At 37.3% G+C, this 16,125-nt stretch overlaps 2 pseudogenes; one reads left to right on the forward strand and one right to left on the reverse strand.

Moving 5' to 3' along the window:
* Positions 1-3,221: 3,221 nt before the first annotated feature.
* LOC147416623 (uncharacterized) lies at positions 3,222-8,871 on the reverse strand (annotated as a pseudogene).
* On the forward strand, positions 8,217-13,149 carry LOC147416624 (uncharacterized; annotated as a pseudogene).
* Positions 13,150-16,125: the final 2,976 nt, after the last annotated feature.

Here is a 16,125-nt window from a genome sequence, read left to right on the forward strand (position 1 = left end):
TCAATATTAGTACTACTTCCAATGATGCTCGTGCTTATGTTGGTGACGTACTAGCATGCACATTCATTGAGCCTTTTTGCATGCATTGTTGTTTATCTACATTCTTTAGTACCTACAATCAGTGATCCCACACTAAGCTAGGGATGTGCAATAACAAAAGTTCCCAAATGAAGTAAACAATCAAAATTTGTGTATGTTCTTTGTAAACTCACAACGATTTGAGCATAATCTGGAAACCCACAAGGCCTTGAAATTCCTTGCGTCTACTTTTTCACACAAGAAACAAACCCTTTTTCATGTAGCAGCCTTTCCTGTTCAATATGGTGAGCTAATGCTTGGGAGGGACCGCATACCTAGGTAGTTGTGGTTGGGGACAAGTGCAATAGGTCATGGTGTTGTGGTATGATGTGGGAAGTATAGTGGGAATGCACCAAAAGTGCATTATGATTGATCTTTATTATCTCCCCTTTGGGCTCACTTATAATGTATCCATGGTCACTCATACATGTTTAGATAGAAAACACAAGCAAACATAGTCTACATATCACATCTCCAACCATGCTTCAACGAGTGGGAAAAACTTCACATTGTATGCTCTAGTGTTGAAATGAACACTATACATTTTGTCCCTTATTTGCCAAAAGATCCTAAGTCCCTCTTTGGTGTTCCAAACACTATTATTTACAACATCTAATACAAGAAACTTCACATGCATTAACATATATTGAATAATGCTCCATAACTTTCTTATGTGCAACAACTTGGCATACGTAATCTCTCCCAACTAACTTGTGTAGTAAAGAATTGTCCCAACTTTGTGCATTTTTCCCAAAATTCCTAAATATGTGTTAAAATATTATCCTCCAAAGAAACCATTGCTGAGCTTGAAAAGGAGGTGAGAAGGACGGGGATAAAAACCACTCCACTTCGTCTTCGTCAAAGATGCAGAAGTGTTTCCAACATTGAAATCCTCGGTTGGAAGTGGAGGTCTTAAGTGCAAGATTCGAGAAATAAGGTATACCGTTTTAATACATATTCTTGTTGTAACAAAGTATTGATTATTAGCTAATCAAAAATATGTTTTTGTAGAGGCATTCTTCATCCTGAAAAGGAAAATATTGATCCTCAAATGGTCAAATCTTCATATTCCTCTTTGTTTGCACCTCATCTTGCAAAAGAGATTTTGGACACATAAAATTTCAAGAATATAAAGCAGGATATAATCAGTGATTTTCTACAAAGCAAAACCATTGATACTTTAGATGTTCAAAGTGTCATAGATAATTGTGGCATCAGTCAAAAAGGATATTCAAGCATATTTAAATTAGTAAAGAGCCAGCTCAAAGATAAAAAGGTCTCATCTTCTATCTTACCTATACTAGCTGATGTATGTCAAGCACGACAAGGTCTCAACACTGAAGTTTCACAATACTTGGGTGATTCATATTTCATCAACCAAGAATTTAGAAATGTGGGACAAGTGGTACACTTTATGAATCATTTAATAATTTTTTCAATTTGCAAAATCTTCTAAAGAAAATGGTCAAATTTTATAATGTGACAAGTGAGGAGGTACAAGACAAAATAATCTTTGTGCTTAAGCTAGATGAATGTGAGATATTGAAGCAAAAAAAGACAGAACGAGTCACCATAACCCTGATGAATAGAGCACTTCAGGAGTAGCACAAAATCTTGTGAACAACGATGATAGCTTCGGTGTACAATCAGAGAATGATATATGGTGGCTAGGAGCTTTTGAGGTATACAAAATTTTAAGCTTTCTCTAGTTAATGTATCAAGTAATATTAGTAACAAAAAGTCATGTATGCAGGTTGACAAAGAAGATCATGACATTTTGTACTGGACATTTCACCAAACAGATATTCCTGATGTCATTTGTAGACAAAAAAAGGGAGAACTTCTTCATGTTGAAGATATTGGAAGCTTCCAAGTAGAGTGGCATCTTGCTGGTGATCTCAAGACACTCAAGTGAATGTATAACATTGCAAAAGGTGCTAGCTCTAAATCACCTTGTCTATATTGTATGAACAAAGCTCACTCTTTGAGCTTGAAGCAACACAATTGAAAACCCTCTAGAGCTGATGAGGATCCTAACCTCCGAGCCATTCTTGATATTCTACTTTCGCATGTCCATATATGTATATTGCATGCATTGTGAAGGATTGTTGAGAAGCTTGTATATTTATACATTGAATATGCATGGAAGTTGAAGCCAAAGACTGAGTCAAGAAAAGCAATTGAAAAAATAGAGCAAATACTATCAGAGATGGGGCTCCACGGAGGTAAAGTAAAGATAATTTCTTGTCAAAAGCGTTCAACATCATCACATGACGTTCCAGTAAAACCAGGTGTGAAAGCTCGTAGGTTTTTGTCATTTCATGGTGAACTGGGCAAAATCAACAAGAGTCGTAATTGCTCAATGGTAAAGTATAAGCAGTGGAAGAAGCTTCATAATGCTATTACAGACCATGCTGATAATGGAAAGGCTAGGAATTGCAAAGCAAAAGTGTGGATGGCTCTAGATGAGGTTTTCTGCTTACTTGACAAGAAAGAATGGATAGACAACGACAACATGAAATTAAAGATATCCCTTCAAGATTTTGGTAAAAGCATGCAAGATGCATGGAGTACTCAAAGCATTACCCACTACATGGTAATTCATACTTTTCTTCTTACAACTATTTGATTTGTATAAATATAATTATTATGACATGCAACGTAACATATTTTACATGATCATATGCCCTAGTTCACAAAGCAATATGGATGTCTTGCAATATGGTCCACTCAAGGAATGGAAAAATTCCATACTTTTGACACACTCAACACGGCGAAGGAAAAAACAGAGTGAATAGCTTAAAAGAAGTATTTTTTTGGTTCTATAGAAGAGTCTTACTACGAATAAGGGAGAATAAAATTTCTAGAAACAAAAAACAAGCTCTTGCAATAAATATATCCAAAAAATTCAAAGACGACAGAGCTGGAAGGATTCTACTGCAGAAGCAACCTTACATCAGTGGAGATTGAAGAGAGTGAGAGATAAAAAAGTTTGGGTTCCACCTCAAGATCCAGAACACATTCTATAAAAGTGTATACTTAATAAAAATCTATTCTCAAATGATATCTTCAATGTCTTCAACATCTTCTTGATCTAAACTTGAAGTGCCCTCTTTGTATTCAACCTGCTTCAAATCATTGTGTCAAAGTAGAAATCATTTCCTGGAAGGAGAAATCTCTTTATAAATGTTCAATTCCCTTTGCAAGAGCATATCCAGTATATGCTAAATAATTTTGTGCAAGTGATCCTTGCATTGCATGACCATATCCAAAAACATTGATAGCACACTCTTTCTCCAAAAGTCTTACTTTGGTAGCATTTGGATGAAGAACATAGCCACCAAGATACTTTGACAATGTCTTGTATACAAACAGAGGTATATAACCATCAGAGGAGTACTTCCTGTGAAAAATAACTAAATCAGGACAAGCAAGGTACTTAATGTAGTGCTTCAGAGCAGCATCTTTGGTAAGATCAACGACTCTAGATGACCGTCTTAAGAACTCATCTTTTGGTGGTTGAATCTACAAACATATAAAATCAATTAATCATTAGAAACATTGAAAGGGAAAAAAAAAAACTTTAGCTTATACATATAAAGTGCTTACCGTAATGTTCTCATCTGACACAAGTTGATTGTCCTTCCAAAGATTTATCGAACCAACATTTTGTATTTTGAGATCTGGCAGCTCCTGAATGATTGGTACATCTTTATCTTGTTCATCTTCATTTTCCTATCCGCTTCTGAAAGATGAGGATCTGTTATATTCTCTTGTGCCTTGAGAAACTCTTCTTCGGTAGGCTCTTTATACTAAAGAGCTTCATCGAAACAAATCTCCAATGCTTTATGAGGCTCAAAGCAAACATCCAACTTGCCTTAAAGAGGATCTTTTCCTACAAAATCTTTGTATTTAACTGGCTCTTCATCAGTCCCAACATTATAGTTCAAATGTTGTGCCAAAATACCCACTCTTTTTCTACATCAAGAACTTCTTCATTGTCTTGTTCATCTTTGATCACTTCACTTGATTTAGAGTTACTTTCATCCCTTTCTGCTTCTTCATCATTACTATCTCTTAAGAACAAAAACACAATAAACCCCACACTTTTCTTTAATAGTTTACATTTGTGTTTGCACTTTGGACATTTTGGAAGATTTAGTTTGACATTTTCTGATAAGACGGAATACTTTTTGTTAAGCCTAGAGGATTGTGATTGAATCTTTTGAACCAAATCTATAGCAAGAATATATTCTTCATCAAGGTATAGTACCACTCTTGAATCCACCAATTGATCAAACTCTTTGTTGTACTACTGTAAAGCTTCTTTGTGAAAAATAAGAGTTTCTTCAAGTTCAAAAGAAGTATTAAACATTGTATAAAATGAATCATATGATTCCGTGGCTCCACAATCATATAGAAATTCTTGCAATAGAATCTCGGGATTGTTTTTATCTGTAATAACAAATGTCTATATTAGAAGAGCAAGGTCACAATGCAATTCTAAAAAAACTCTCTTGAATTATCGATGTATAATATACCTATGTCATGTGTATTCTGGGTAGACGTTACCAAATCATTATAGATAGATGAGATACCATCAGTTTGAGAGTCACGTTTTCTTTTCAAATCATCCATAACCTTTGGGCAAAGATTCTCTCTATCTCTCTCTCTCTCTCTCTCTCACACACACACACACACACACACACACACACAATTCATCTATATACATGCATGTATGTACTATGTAGATTAATATAAGTGTGTATATGTGGGTATGTGTGTGCATTTGAAATGCGTGTAGTCAATTCAAACTAAATGAATACTATACGACGCGATTCAAGTGCACTTAAACTATTGATGCTAGAGATGCACTTGAAATGCTTGAAAGTGACCTCCGACACAATTGAATTCATTCTTTGAGCATTTTAGGTGTATACAATGAGTAAATTATGAGGATATGTGTTGGTTTTCTTGCCCCATATCCTCTCTCATAGACAATAAGCTGATATCACAATTATTGTTTACAAATAATAAATTTCTATTGTATTTTTGGACCGACTACAATCGTGGTTAGACTTTGTTATTGCATTGAAAAAACCCTTTCTTAGAGTCTTGGATGCTAAGGTTCTGGCTATTCTGTAATAAAGAAAACCTAGGAACCCCTACTCGCTAATATACTAGATTCGTACTAGTAGCTTGTCAGGTATATTAGCTCCATCTGCCAAGATTCCATGCATTCATGCCGCTTTGCGGGCCTCATAGCAGACTTCAAAGCCCACTTATACCAAAGTTATATTAGTAGACAAAGCCACTAACAGTGTTAGAACCAAACCGACTGAAATTATAAAATCCCGTTTAGATTTTGAGCTTGCCTTTTAAGAAAATCGGTAAATTTGCACAAGTTTAGTGTAATTATCGGCAAAACCTTCAAATTTTGACCTAAAAACTCGGAGAATTTCAAGTTTCCCCTTATATTGATCAGTTAGGAAAAATGTATTTTTTTAGCCCCGGTCACTAAGCTTGGGAGAGCTAGACGTCCATGTCTATGAGGGTGACCATGATAGTGACGGAGGCTCCATCAAAGCATTAGGACTATTCTAGCACGATATGGAAGACACTGATTACAACTATTTACAAAGGTGGACATTGACATTGCTCTCCAACATGAATTATACTTTCTCGAACAACGCCCAACATCGGGCATCCTCCAACATTGATGATGATGATGATGATGATGATTTTAGTTTGACAATTATAGTGTTATAGTTTTAGTTTTTTCATATTGGCGTAGGGACATACTCGTAGAAACTAAAATATATTCATTACCTCAAAATATTCCCACCCCCACTTACAACCTGTCAGGACATTCTACTTCTCCTTCCTATCTCTATTGTGCCTTGCACGGCCAGCCCACCGAGATACCCTTCTCTCAGGTCTCATGCAAAGATCACACGCAAGAGAAAGATCCAAGCAACTTCTGCAACAGCAGACCGAGGAAAAGTAGGGTACGTGCCACCAATGGCTCCTCACGTGAGAGAGAGAGAGAGAGAGAGAGAGAGAGAGAGAGAGAGAGAGAGAGAGAGAGAGAGAGAGAGAGAGAGAGAGAGAGAGAGAGAGAGAGAGAGAGAGAGAGAGAGAGAGAGAGAGAGAGAGAGAGAGCCTTCCTTCCCTTCGGATCTTGTGAATGCATGTAGAGAAAGGCCTTCACTTCATCTGCGGTCGTTGGTTGCCTTCCCTCCAAGTCGATTGTCAATTTGCATGCAATCGGCTAAAGTTTAAACCACATAACAGTTCGGTATGCAACTCAGGGGCCCCTAACTCAGGTGCTTCCCTTGTTGCCCCCCGCCAAGTGGCCTCGTTAATTCTCTCAAGGCAGAGATCTTGATGAAGGTGACTCCTTGTAGACTAAGGTCTTCCTTTGCATCTGCTGTGAACAACACAGAGCTTCTCTGACACATCTGATCTCTCCACTCAAAAATAGGTGATTTGTGCCTCTCTTTGGACACACAATGAGGTGAAAACAACGCATAGTGTGATTGCATGTGTAAAAAAGGCTTGGGCCTTTCTTCTACGTATGCACGCTTGAGAGAGAATGAGAGAGAGAGAGAGAGAGAGAGAGAGAGAGAGAGAGAGAGAGAGAGAGAGAGAGAGAGAGAGAGAGAGAGAGAGAGAGAGAGAGAGAGAGAGCTGAGTGGAAGCGAGCACAACTTCTCATACTCTGCAGACAAACACAACACGGGCTCCGAGAGTAAGAGTGAGAGATACAGAGCAGATCGAGAGACATCGAATGCCATGCAAACGGGTAGTTATCTCCAACAATGTGAATGTTTGTCATTTTTAGGAGCTAGTTGGTTTTAAGTGGAATCTCTAATGATTCCACTCAAAACCATTTTTGAAAATTTGTTTGACATACTTCACCTCCTCACGCACCTTCACCCACCATGTGATGTGCTTTCACTATAGAGTAGAAGAGTCCACCTCACCTCCTCACGCACCTGCTTCACTCGTATAGCAAGCCAAAGTGGAATTCCACAAAACAAGAGAGAGAGAGAGAGAGAGAGAGAGAGAGAGAGAGAGAGAGAGAGAGAGAGAGAGAGAGAGAGAGAGAGAGAGAGAGAGAGAGAGAGAGAGAGAGTCCTTGGCATGGGCTTCTTCACATGCAAGAGACAGCGAGATAGAGAGCCTCGCAAGGAAGATGATGGAACTCAAGAACCGCCCACCACCTTCATGAGCATCAATAACAAGCATCCACATAGACAGATAACTCCACGTCACACCCTGCACATGCCAACTTTGCATCCAGAGAAGATTGGATAACGGTTGCCGAGAGAGATAGACACACCCCGCCAATGAGCAAAGAGAGCATCTTAAAAAGATGCCTCAAGTTTTTGGTTTTTTCAATGGGTCATACTTGTTCCTCTTTTAAAAAAATCCCAGTAATACACTGAAATATTCCCCTGCCCCCTACCCGCCAGCCTATGTTCCTCTTCGCCTTTGCCACCCTGCTCTATAGCTGCCCTCGCCGCCCACCTTTGCCGCACTGCTTCTCCCCTAGCGTCCATAGCCATGAACAACAGGGGGAGAGCCTCTTGGACTATCACTTGATGGTGATGACGATGCGAGGTCATGCAAAGCTCCCCTACACACCCTACTTTGCTCGATTACCTTCAGCACTGCTCTTGCTCTCTACCTACCACTCAATGCCCATCTTCCCTAACGCTCGGGAGAAGCAGACAAGTCCGTAGTGTCCACCGCTCCTGCTCTTGAGCATGGTGGTTGCCCATGAAGGTCAAGAGAAGAAGCTTCTTCAGAGCTCTCCACGATCCATGGCATGTTAGACAAGCATACACAAAGACTCAAACTTGCTTTTTAAAGAAACAACTTTTTTTTTCTGCCTACAGGATGTTATGGTATCTTCGAAAGATTTTGGCTTTTTTGAATTTTTCTACAATCATGGGTACGTACTTCATTTTATTTTTCTACAATCATGGGTACGTACTTCATTTTATTTTTGTAACTACATTGGAGAGTCTATCCACAGTGTGGTGTCTCTCTCTCTCTCTCTCTCTCTCTCTCTCTCTCTCACACACACACACACACACACCTACGCACACACACACACACACCCACGCGCGCGCACACACACACACACACACACCCACGCTCAGTCTTCTCTCTCTCTCTCTCTCACCTGCGTTGACGGGATGGCCACCTCTGCTGTTGCCGCTGCTGCCGCTTGCTGACGACGCTAACGGAGCTGCCTCTTCTGTCGCTGCTGTCGCTTGCTGACGACGCTGACGCTGACACTAACGACGATGCGGCACTTTTGCTGCTGACGAAGGGCAGCACGTCTGCTTGCTGACGACACCGCCTCTTCTATCCACAGCATGGTGTGTCTCTCTCTCACACACACACACACACACACACACACACACCCACGGTCAGTCTTCTCTCTCTCTCTCTCTCTCTCTCTCTCTCTCTCTCTCTCTCCTGCATTGACGGGATGGCCGCCTCTGCTGTTGCCGCTTGCTGACGATGCTAACGGAGCCGCCTCTTCTGCCGCTTGCTGACGACGCTACACTGACGTTGACGACGACGTGGTACTTTTTCTGCTGACGACGGGGGGCACTTCTATTGTTGATGACACCGCCTCTTCTGCTATTGACGACGGACGACACTTCTGCTGCTACTGGCGACCGACACCTCTGTTGCTGCTACTGGCGACTGGTGACGGGCTACTGCTAGCGACGTGCAGCGCTGCTGCTCTGCTGGAGCCGACCTGCAATTCATGTGGCTGCTGCTGCTGACGACGACAAGACCTATGTTGCGCTGCTGTGATGGGTGACCCTGCTGCGGCACGAAGGCGCACACAAAAGCACGAAACCCAAGGAGCAACAGGTGCACGTACGTGGCCCAGAGAGAGAGAGAGAGAGAGTAACGGTTTAAATTATTACCTTTTATATTTAAATTGTTATTGACAACTATAAAAAAGAAAGCGAAATTACACTATACCTTTTTTTTTCGAGCACTAGCGGATGGATGGAGAGAGAGAGAAGAAGAAGAAGAAGAGAGTCCTAATGTCGTAGGAAACTATCCCAAGAGACCTTAAAGAGAGTTGAACTCAAGACCTCTTAATCAAGATGGAAATCGCATAATCAATCTACCACACTTGGGCGATAGAAAATTATTAGACAAGCTGATATGTGATATAATGTTTAAAAGTTCTCAAGTTTTAGGTCCAAATTTGAAAAAAAAAAGGTTTTAGTAGAATTCGTAAGTATTTGTTGATTAAAACTTATAATCTATGTAATATTTTGCAATTTATTTGGTTGAGGATGTATTTATGAACCTTGTTTATTGCGAGTAAATGCGATGACTTTCTAGGTGAATGCATGTGCATGTGTGTGTGGATGGGAGGGTGTGTATCCTACTCTCATTGGATGTACTTGAAAAGCTATTTGTCTTTACAAAATATTTAAAATGCAACTATAGCTTTTCAGGTACATCCAATTAAAATACACACATACACACACATAATATATATATGTCTATTATATATGTATATTACATGCACTTATCTATTTGCTCATTTACACTCAATTGGTCCACAACCCTTTATGCCTTAGCCCACACTAGTAGATTTGCCTCGTTCCTATTGTCTGTCCAAGCCTCCAATTCCCTCCTCTCCTTCTCTTCCTGGTCCCCCCCTCGCGAGTCTATATATCTAAAATGAATTGGGACCCCTACCAAACAAGCACATATATGATTTATATTATCCACTATTATAAATGATAGTTAGATAAATAAGATGGTTATATGATACATATTATATGTTATAGCTAGACAAATACATTAGATAAATACAACCTCTAGACTTATCTATGTATGGACATGTGTGTGTATGTATACACACACTTTTTTAATTTATAAATATGGTATGTATACACACACACATGTCCATATATATATATATATATATATATATATATATATATATATATATATATATATATATATATATATATATATAGATAGAGAGAGAGAGAGAGAGAGAGAGAGAGAGAAAGAAAGATTTATCTGTGTGTTTATGTTTCACTGGCATATACTTGAAATGCTAGTTAGCCCTCACAACTATATTTTATTAGTGTGTATAGCATTTCAATTAATGTGTATAACATCTAAGTGGAAGTACACACATGTACATACATAGAGAAAGAGAGAGAGAGAGTTACCTGTGTGTAATTTATGTCTCACTGGCATATAATTGAAATGCTATTAAGGACTCACAAGTATATATTATTAGTGTGTATGGCATTTCATGTACATCTAAGTGGAAGTACACACACATACATACATACATATATATATATATATATATATATATATATATATATATATATATATATATATATATGCATATATATATACATACATGCATATATATATATATATATACATATATGTATATATATAAATATACATATACATATATATACATATATATATATATATATATATATATATATATATATATATATATATATACATATATATATGTATATATATAAATATAAATATACATATACATATATATATATACATGTATATATATATATATGTATATGTATATTTATATATATACATATATGTATATTTATATATATATGTATATGTATATTTATATATATACATATATGTATGTATATATATATATATATATATATATATATGTATATTTATATATATATATGTATATGTATATGTATATTTATATATATACATATATGTATATATATATATATATATGTATATGTATATTTATATATATATATATATATATATATATATATATATATATATAGAGAGAGAGAGAGAGAGAGAGAGAGAGAGAGAGAGAGATCTTGTGGTATTAAATCAATTCACTATTGTGATAAAGGTACTCTTCAAAAGAGAAAATGGCAAGAAAAAAACAAACCGCAAAGAGAAGTCGTGGCGGCCGTGTTTCTCAACCCTCAAGCACTAGAACAACTTCAGAAGTGCTTACTGGACCAAATGGTGTTAGTTCATCCCAAGAGACCCATATACCAAGTTCTAGTGTAAGTGTAAATTTACCAAGGAGACGAAGGGTTTCACAATATCTAGGTGTTCTAAGACAAATCAGAAAAGCACAAGATGCAACCACAAATTGCATTCCTAAAGCACCATTTGTCAGGATAGTGCGAGAGATAACATAAATGTGTAGAAGTAGGACCAGATGGATGGCTACAGTTGTTGCATGTCTTCAAGAGGCTTGTGAAGATTATCTTATTGAATATTTTAATGACACTTTCATTCTTGCAGCACATGCTCATAGAGTTGCAATTATGCCTGAAGACATGATAAGCTTAAGCATGCTTAGACACTATTATGAGCAATTTAGATATATGCCATCATTTGTAGATAAAAAAATGAAAGACATTCTTTTGATTCCTCCTGCAAGAAGGCCCAAATAGTTGAAAGTAGAAGAATGACTGAAAAAGACATACATAGTAGAGATACCAGGTTGAACCAAGACAGAATTGAGAGGCTAAAATTAAAATAGGATGACCATGAAGAGTTAAAGAGAAAGTCTCAACAATTGGAGATTTTGCAAAGAGAAGAAAAGGTTTTAAAGACTTTAAATGCTCTTGGTCCAAAGGTCGAGGTCTTAATGAAAGGCGATAACCATGTTGCCTTTGTCCCTTTGGAAGCTCAAGATGTCCAAATATTGAAGAGCTTTGACAATGACATCTCTGATACCCTTGTCATGATTTTTCTAAGGTAATATATTTTTTTGGTTTTTAATGAAGGGCTCCTTTCACCCTTTGCTTTTATGATACTAACTCAAGTGTTCAATTGCAGGATGATCAAAGAAGAACTTCTTGAGGGCGCACAAGATGAGGTGTTTATAATTGACTGTCAAATCTCTTATCGTTTAGATGAAAGAAAGTCTCCCCAAGAGCTTATAGCTTGGTTTACCCATTGCAATCCAAGTGTGAGAAATATTATTTTGCCATATATCTCAAGGTAAATCATTGTTTTGTACTACAACAAGTGTTGTCAATTGTGAAATTTATTTTTGTTTATCTTTTTTATAGGAACCATTGGAGTCTTGTCATGCTAGACATGCAAGAAAAAGTAGTTCTATATCTGAATTCTATTGAAAAAACAACACACTTGGATATCAAAGGGTAAGAAATTTAAAGTCCTTACAAAAAGTATTAAGCAAAAAGATTTGAAGTATTATAAACTGTTTCAATAGTTGCGTCAACATCTTACTTGCAACCATTGAAAGCTTCTATGCTTTGGGCAATATTTTAAAAGAGGTTATATATCGAAAGATTCAGGTTTGAGTTCTCTTTCTTGTACTAAGCTCGTGTTGTTTTTGTAAGTTTCTTTTGTCTTATGAATTATTTTGGTTGACAAGTACCACAACAAAAGGACAATCATAAGTGCGGATGGTATTTACTGTATAATGCCAAAGCCATGTTGGATCATGTTTACAAAAGCGAGACCTCTCAGGTCTATTTCTTTATAACACTTAATACACAAATAGTATAGTTGCTTTGACTCACAAAATTGTTTTTGTATCGTAGCTTTCTATTACAACATACACAGAGCTTGATGTAGCACATTTTTGCATCAAGAAAATTGAAAGCATGATATATATTTTCAATGCGAATAGTTGGAGTAATTGCAAAGCTTGCTCAAAGGAAAAGCTAGAGTTTGATAGAAGAGAGGCCACAGATGATGACCTATCAAAGTTTTTCAAAGAGATGGAGTGGTCTGAAGATGAATATCATCTCGCAGAAGAATCACCATCACAAAAAGAAGAGATTTACAAAAAAGATCCGCCGATTGACCCTCATGTAGAAGAATTTGTTGAAGACGGAGACTTACAGAAGTCGCCAATGCCAGAACCATCAGTAGTAAGCACCTCATGAAAGGACCAAAAAGAGATTGAAAGTGACAATGTATTTGAAACACAATAAATGTATTTGAAGTACTTTTTGTATTAAAAAATCTTGCTTTAGATTAAGGCCTTGTCTTTACCTTCTTCGTATTTGAATTGTTGTACCTAAGTGATAATTATAAAGACTACATTTAAATATATGTCCTTGCACTTCATATGCTTCTCTCTTCTCTTGGATACCTGTCAAGATAAAGAATTATGTTAGTAAAAAATCTTTATGTTGCATGTAAAGGTGTCGTTTTGATGGAACTACTTACTTGTCTACCATTGATCTGAAAGGAAAAATCTTGGGGAAGATCAACTTCATCTTCATTTATCAAACCTTGTCAAAGTTGTAGAAGATTGCACTCTCCACCAATAGATAGAGTGGTTTGAAGTTCTTCATTCATCCACACATCAATGTGCACTAAAGGATTGCCTTGCATATTTTGAAGGTCTTGATCCAATATCACAGGAACACCATGCACTCTATGAGATCTCTGATAGTAAAATGTCATGATAATGTTTTGACTTTTTATCATGTACTTCACGTTTACACTTGATGCATCCACTTTGAAATCAATTCCATTAGAATGACAAAAATCCCATCCTTTGTCTAAAAACTCAAGTACTGTGTCTTGGTCTACATTCTTACACACAAGCATGGTATTTTGGACATTCATTTGTGGCAAAAAAATCCACAAATACATAGATTGGCATGCTGACTTTGATTTTCACAAGCCTACTTGCTACATTAGGCTTCAACCCTTTTTGTACTTCATTAAATAGCTTCAAGCGAAATGCCTCACTTATGTCACTAGTTGGCAAGGGCCAGTCTGAACTTATAAAATCTGGTAAAGAAAGCTTTTCTAGTGTTCTAGAAGAAAGATCGGTACCGACATGAAAGAAACTATCATAAAAGAAAACACCTAGCTTTGCAAGTTGTCAATTTGTTCTTCCTTGATACTGTTGACTACCAATGAAAGCATGGTAGACATTGATTACTCCTATTATACAATCCACTGAATGCCAATCTTCATAGGAAGAAGGATAGACATCTACAAAATACATAAATAAAATCATAATAAAATTCTAAGAAACCACATTAATAAACACTTCTGCTTTATAACTTACAGTTTGGTATATTTAATGGAAGATCCATTGGCCATTGAGAAAGTGTAAGCTCTCTATGCCGCTATAAACATGTTGAACAATAACTTCTTTCACTGATTTCTTGTTGTCATTGACATGAAAATCCTTCACCCTTGCCTTCCAAGATGACAAAAATTCATTTGTACTTTGCCTCTTTCGCTTTCTTGATTGCATTAGAATCCAAGATCCTTTGGTTGTCGTCAAAGGTATCCAATGATTTTGATCATTAAGCGTGTTGAAAAGAGTTATAGACTCAATAGAAGCAGAGGGTTTACATAACTTGCTTGAGGAAGCCATAGAATGCAGAGAGAAAACAAGAGAAATTTGAGAAGAGGAAGTTCAAGAATCTTTAGATGAGAGAAGTATAATTAATCATAAGTAACTAATGAACGGGATATTTTTGTGACTAGCAGTCCACTTATGCATGATTTTAATAATAAGAGTATATTTTTCCTTGAGAGAAGGACTGCATCATGAAAGTATTGGTTGATTTGAAAGGGACTCTTTTTAAGTGAATAAAGCTTCTTGATCTTTGAGAACAATGAAGATTGATATCTTTGTTTCAAGGGTTTACTAGTCGTTTTCACTTCTTTTGTTACAAAATTCTTATTTTAAAACTCTTTTTAGTGATACTTTTCACTGTTACGGTGGCTTAAAGCTGATTGGTTCTTACCTTGCGGTCCTCAATTCTTAAAAGGCACTCTCTAGATCCCAAATTTTTCCTAATGTGACTCTTCTCCATTGCCCCAATGCCCTATCTCTCATTGAAGGAAATGGGAGCTAAGCCAAATGGCTGCGATAGTGCGTACCGCCAACAAGGGGATATGCTCTAGCATGTAAGTGTGAGTACGGTTTCCTCTTTCAGCGAAGAACATGGTTTTGTAGCTGGGAGCAATATGGGTGGTGTAATGTATGAAGCGTGACCCACCGGATTTCTCCCAAGCCGTAATACATGCATTGGTGTTGTAGAAAAGCTTCATTCACTTGGAAGTCAATTGAAGCATCACGTAGCAAGTGTAATGCATCCCATCTCCTAAACCACTTCTTTATGTCTTGCATCCATGCCGTGCTCAAGATCTTGCTTTTATGCATCTTTTGAACTCTTTTTCTTGCTTCCCATGCGATTGTAGGAAGTCCATGTGAGGGGTTTGACGCATTTTTATCATGTACTCCACAACCCTTTCCATGCCCATAACCTCAATTGGAAGACATCCTGACTCAAGAAGTAGGAGCATATATGGTGTCTGTGTCTTCACTTGGAGAAAGTTTGTAAGAAAACGCTTTTGGACATTCTCAAACTCTTTCCAAGTAGACTTTGAGATGCTCCCGTCCCAGACTTCAAGTCCATAAAGAAGAACCGGTGTCACCAATGCATCAAAAAGATACTTCTTGAGAACCCAACACTCGATGTTTCCCGCATTACACATCTTCTCAAATGCATAATATGCTCTCTTTTCCACTTCCAAACAACGCATAGCACATTTATGCCACACTTGTGATTGGACGGAACCTCAAGGCCAAGGTACTTAAAGCTCTCAACAGCTTCAAGTGTCTCATTGTTGTACACAATGCATGGCTTCTCCTTATGGTTGGTTTTCACAAGAATAACCTTTGTTTTGGATTCATTCACAATCAGCCCACTATGCAAGCAAAAGTTCTCAAGGACAACCATAAGCTTTTCTGCATCTTCTAAAATGTGTGCTAGAAGCACTACATCATCCGCATACATCATCCGCATACAACAAAAGCATTGATCGATGCATAGACCAAAGAGAGTTGGTGACAACGGACATCCTTGTTTAACGCCAATAGTCCTTACAATTTTTTTTTGAAATTTCTCTTCCCATGCGCAGTTGACAAATCACTTTTCATAGATTCAAAAAACTGCAAGTTAAAACTCACTTGGCACTTGGAGTTCTTCC

The sequence above is a fragment of the Adiantum capillus-veneris genome, unplaced genomic scaffold (assembly GCF_014529385.1).
Source record: "Adiantum capillus-veneris isolate H3 unplaced genomic scaffold, ASM1452938v2 Hic_scaffold_741, whole genome shotgun sequence".
Lineage (NCBI taxonomy): Eukaryota > Viridiplantae > Streptophyta > Polypodiopsida > Polypodiales > Pteridaceae > Adiantum > Adiantum capillus-veneris.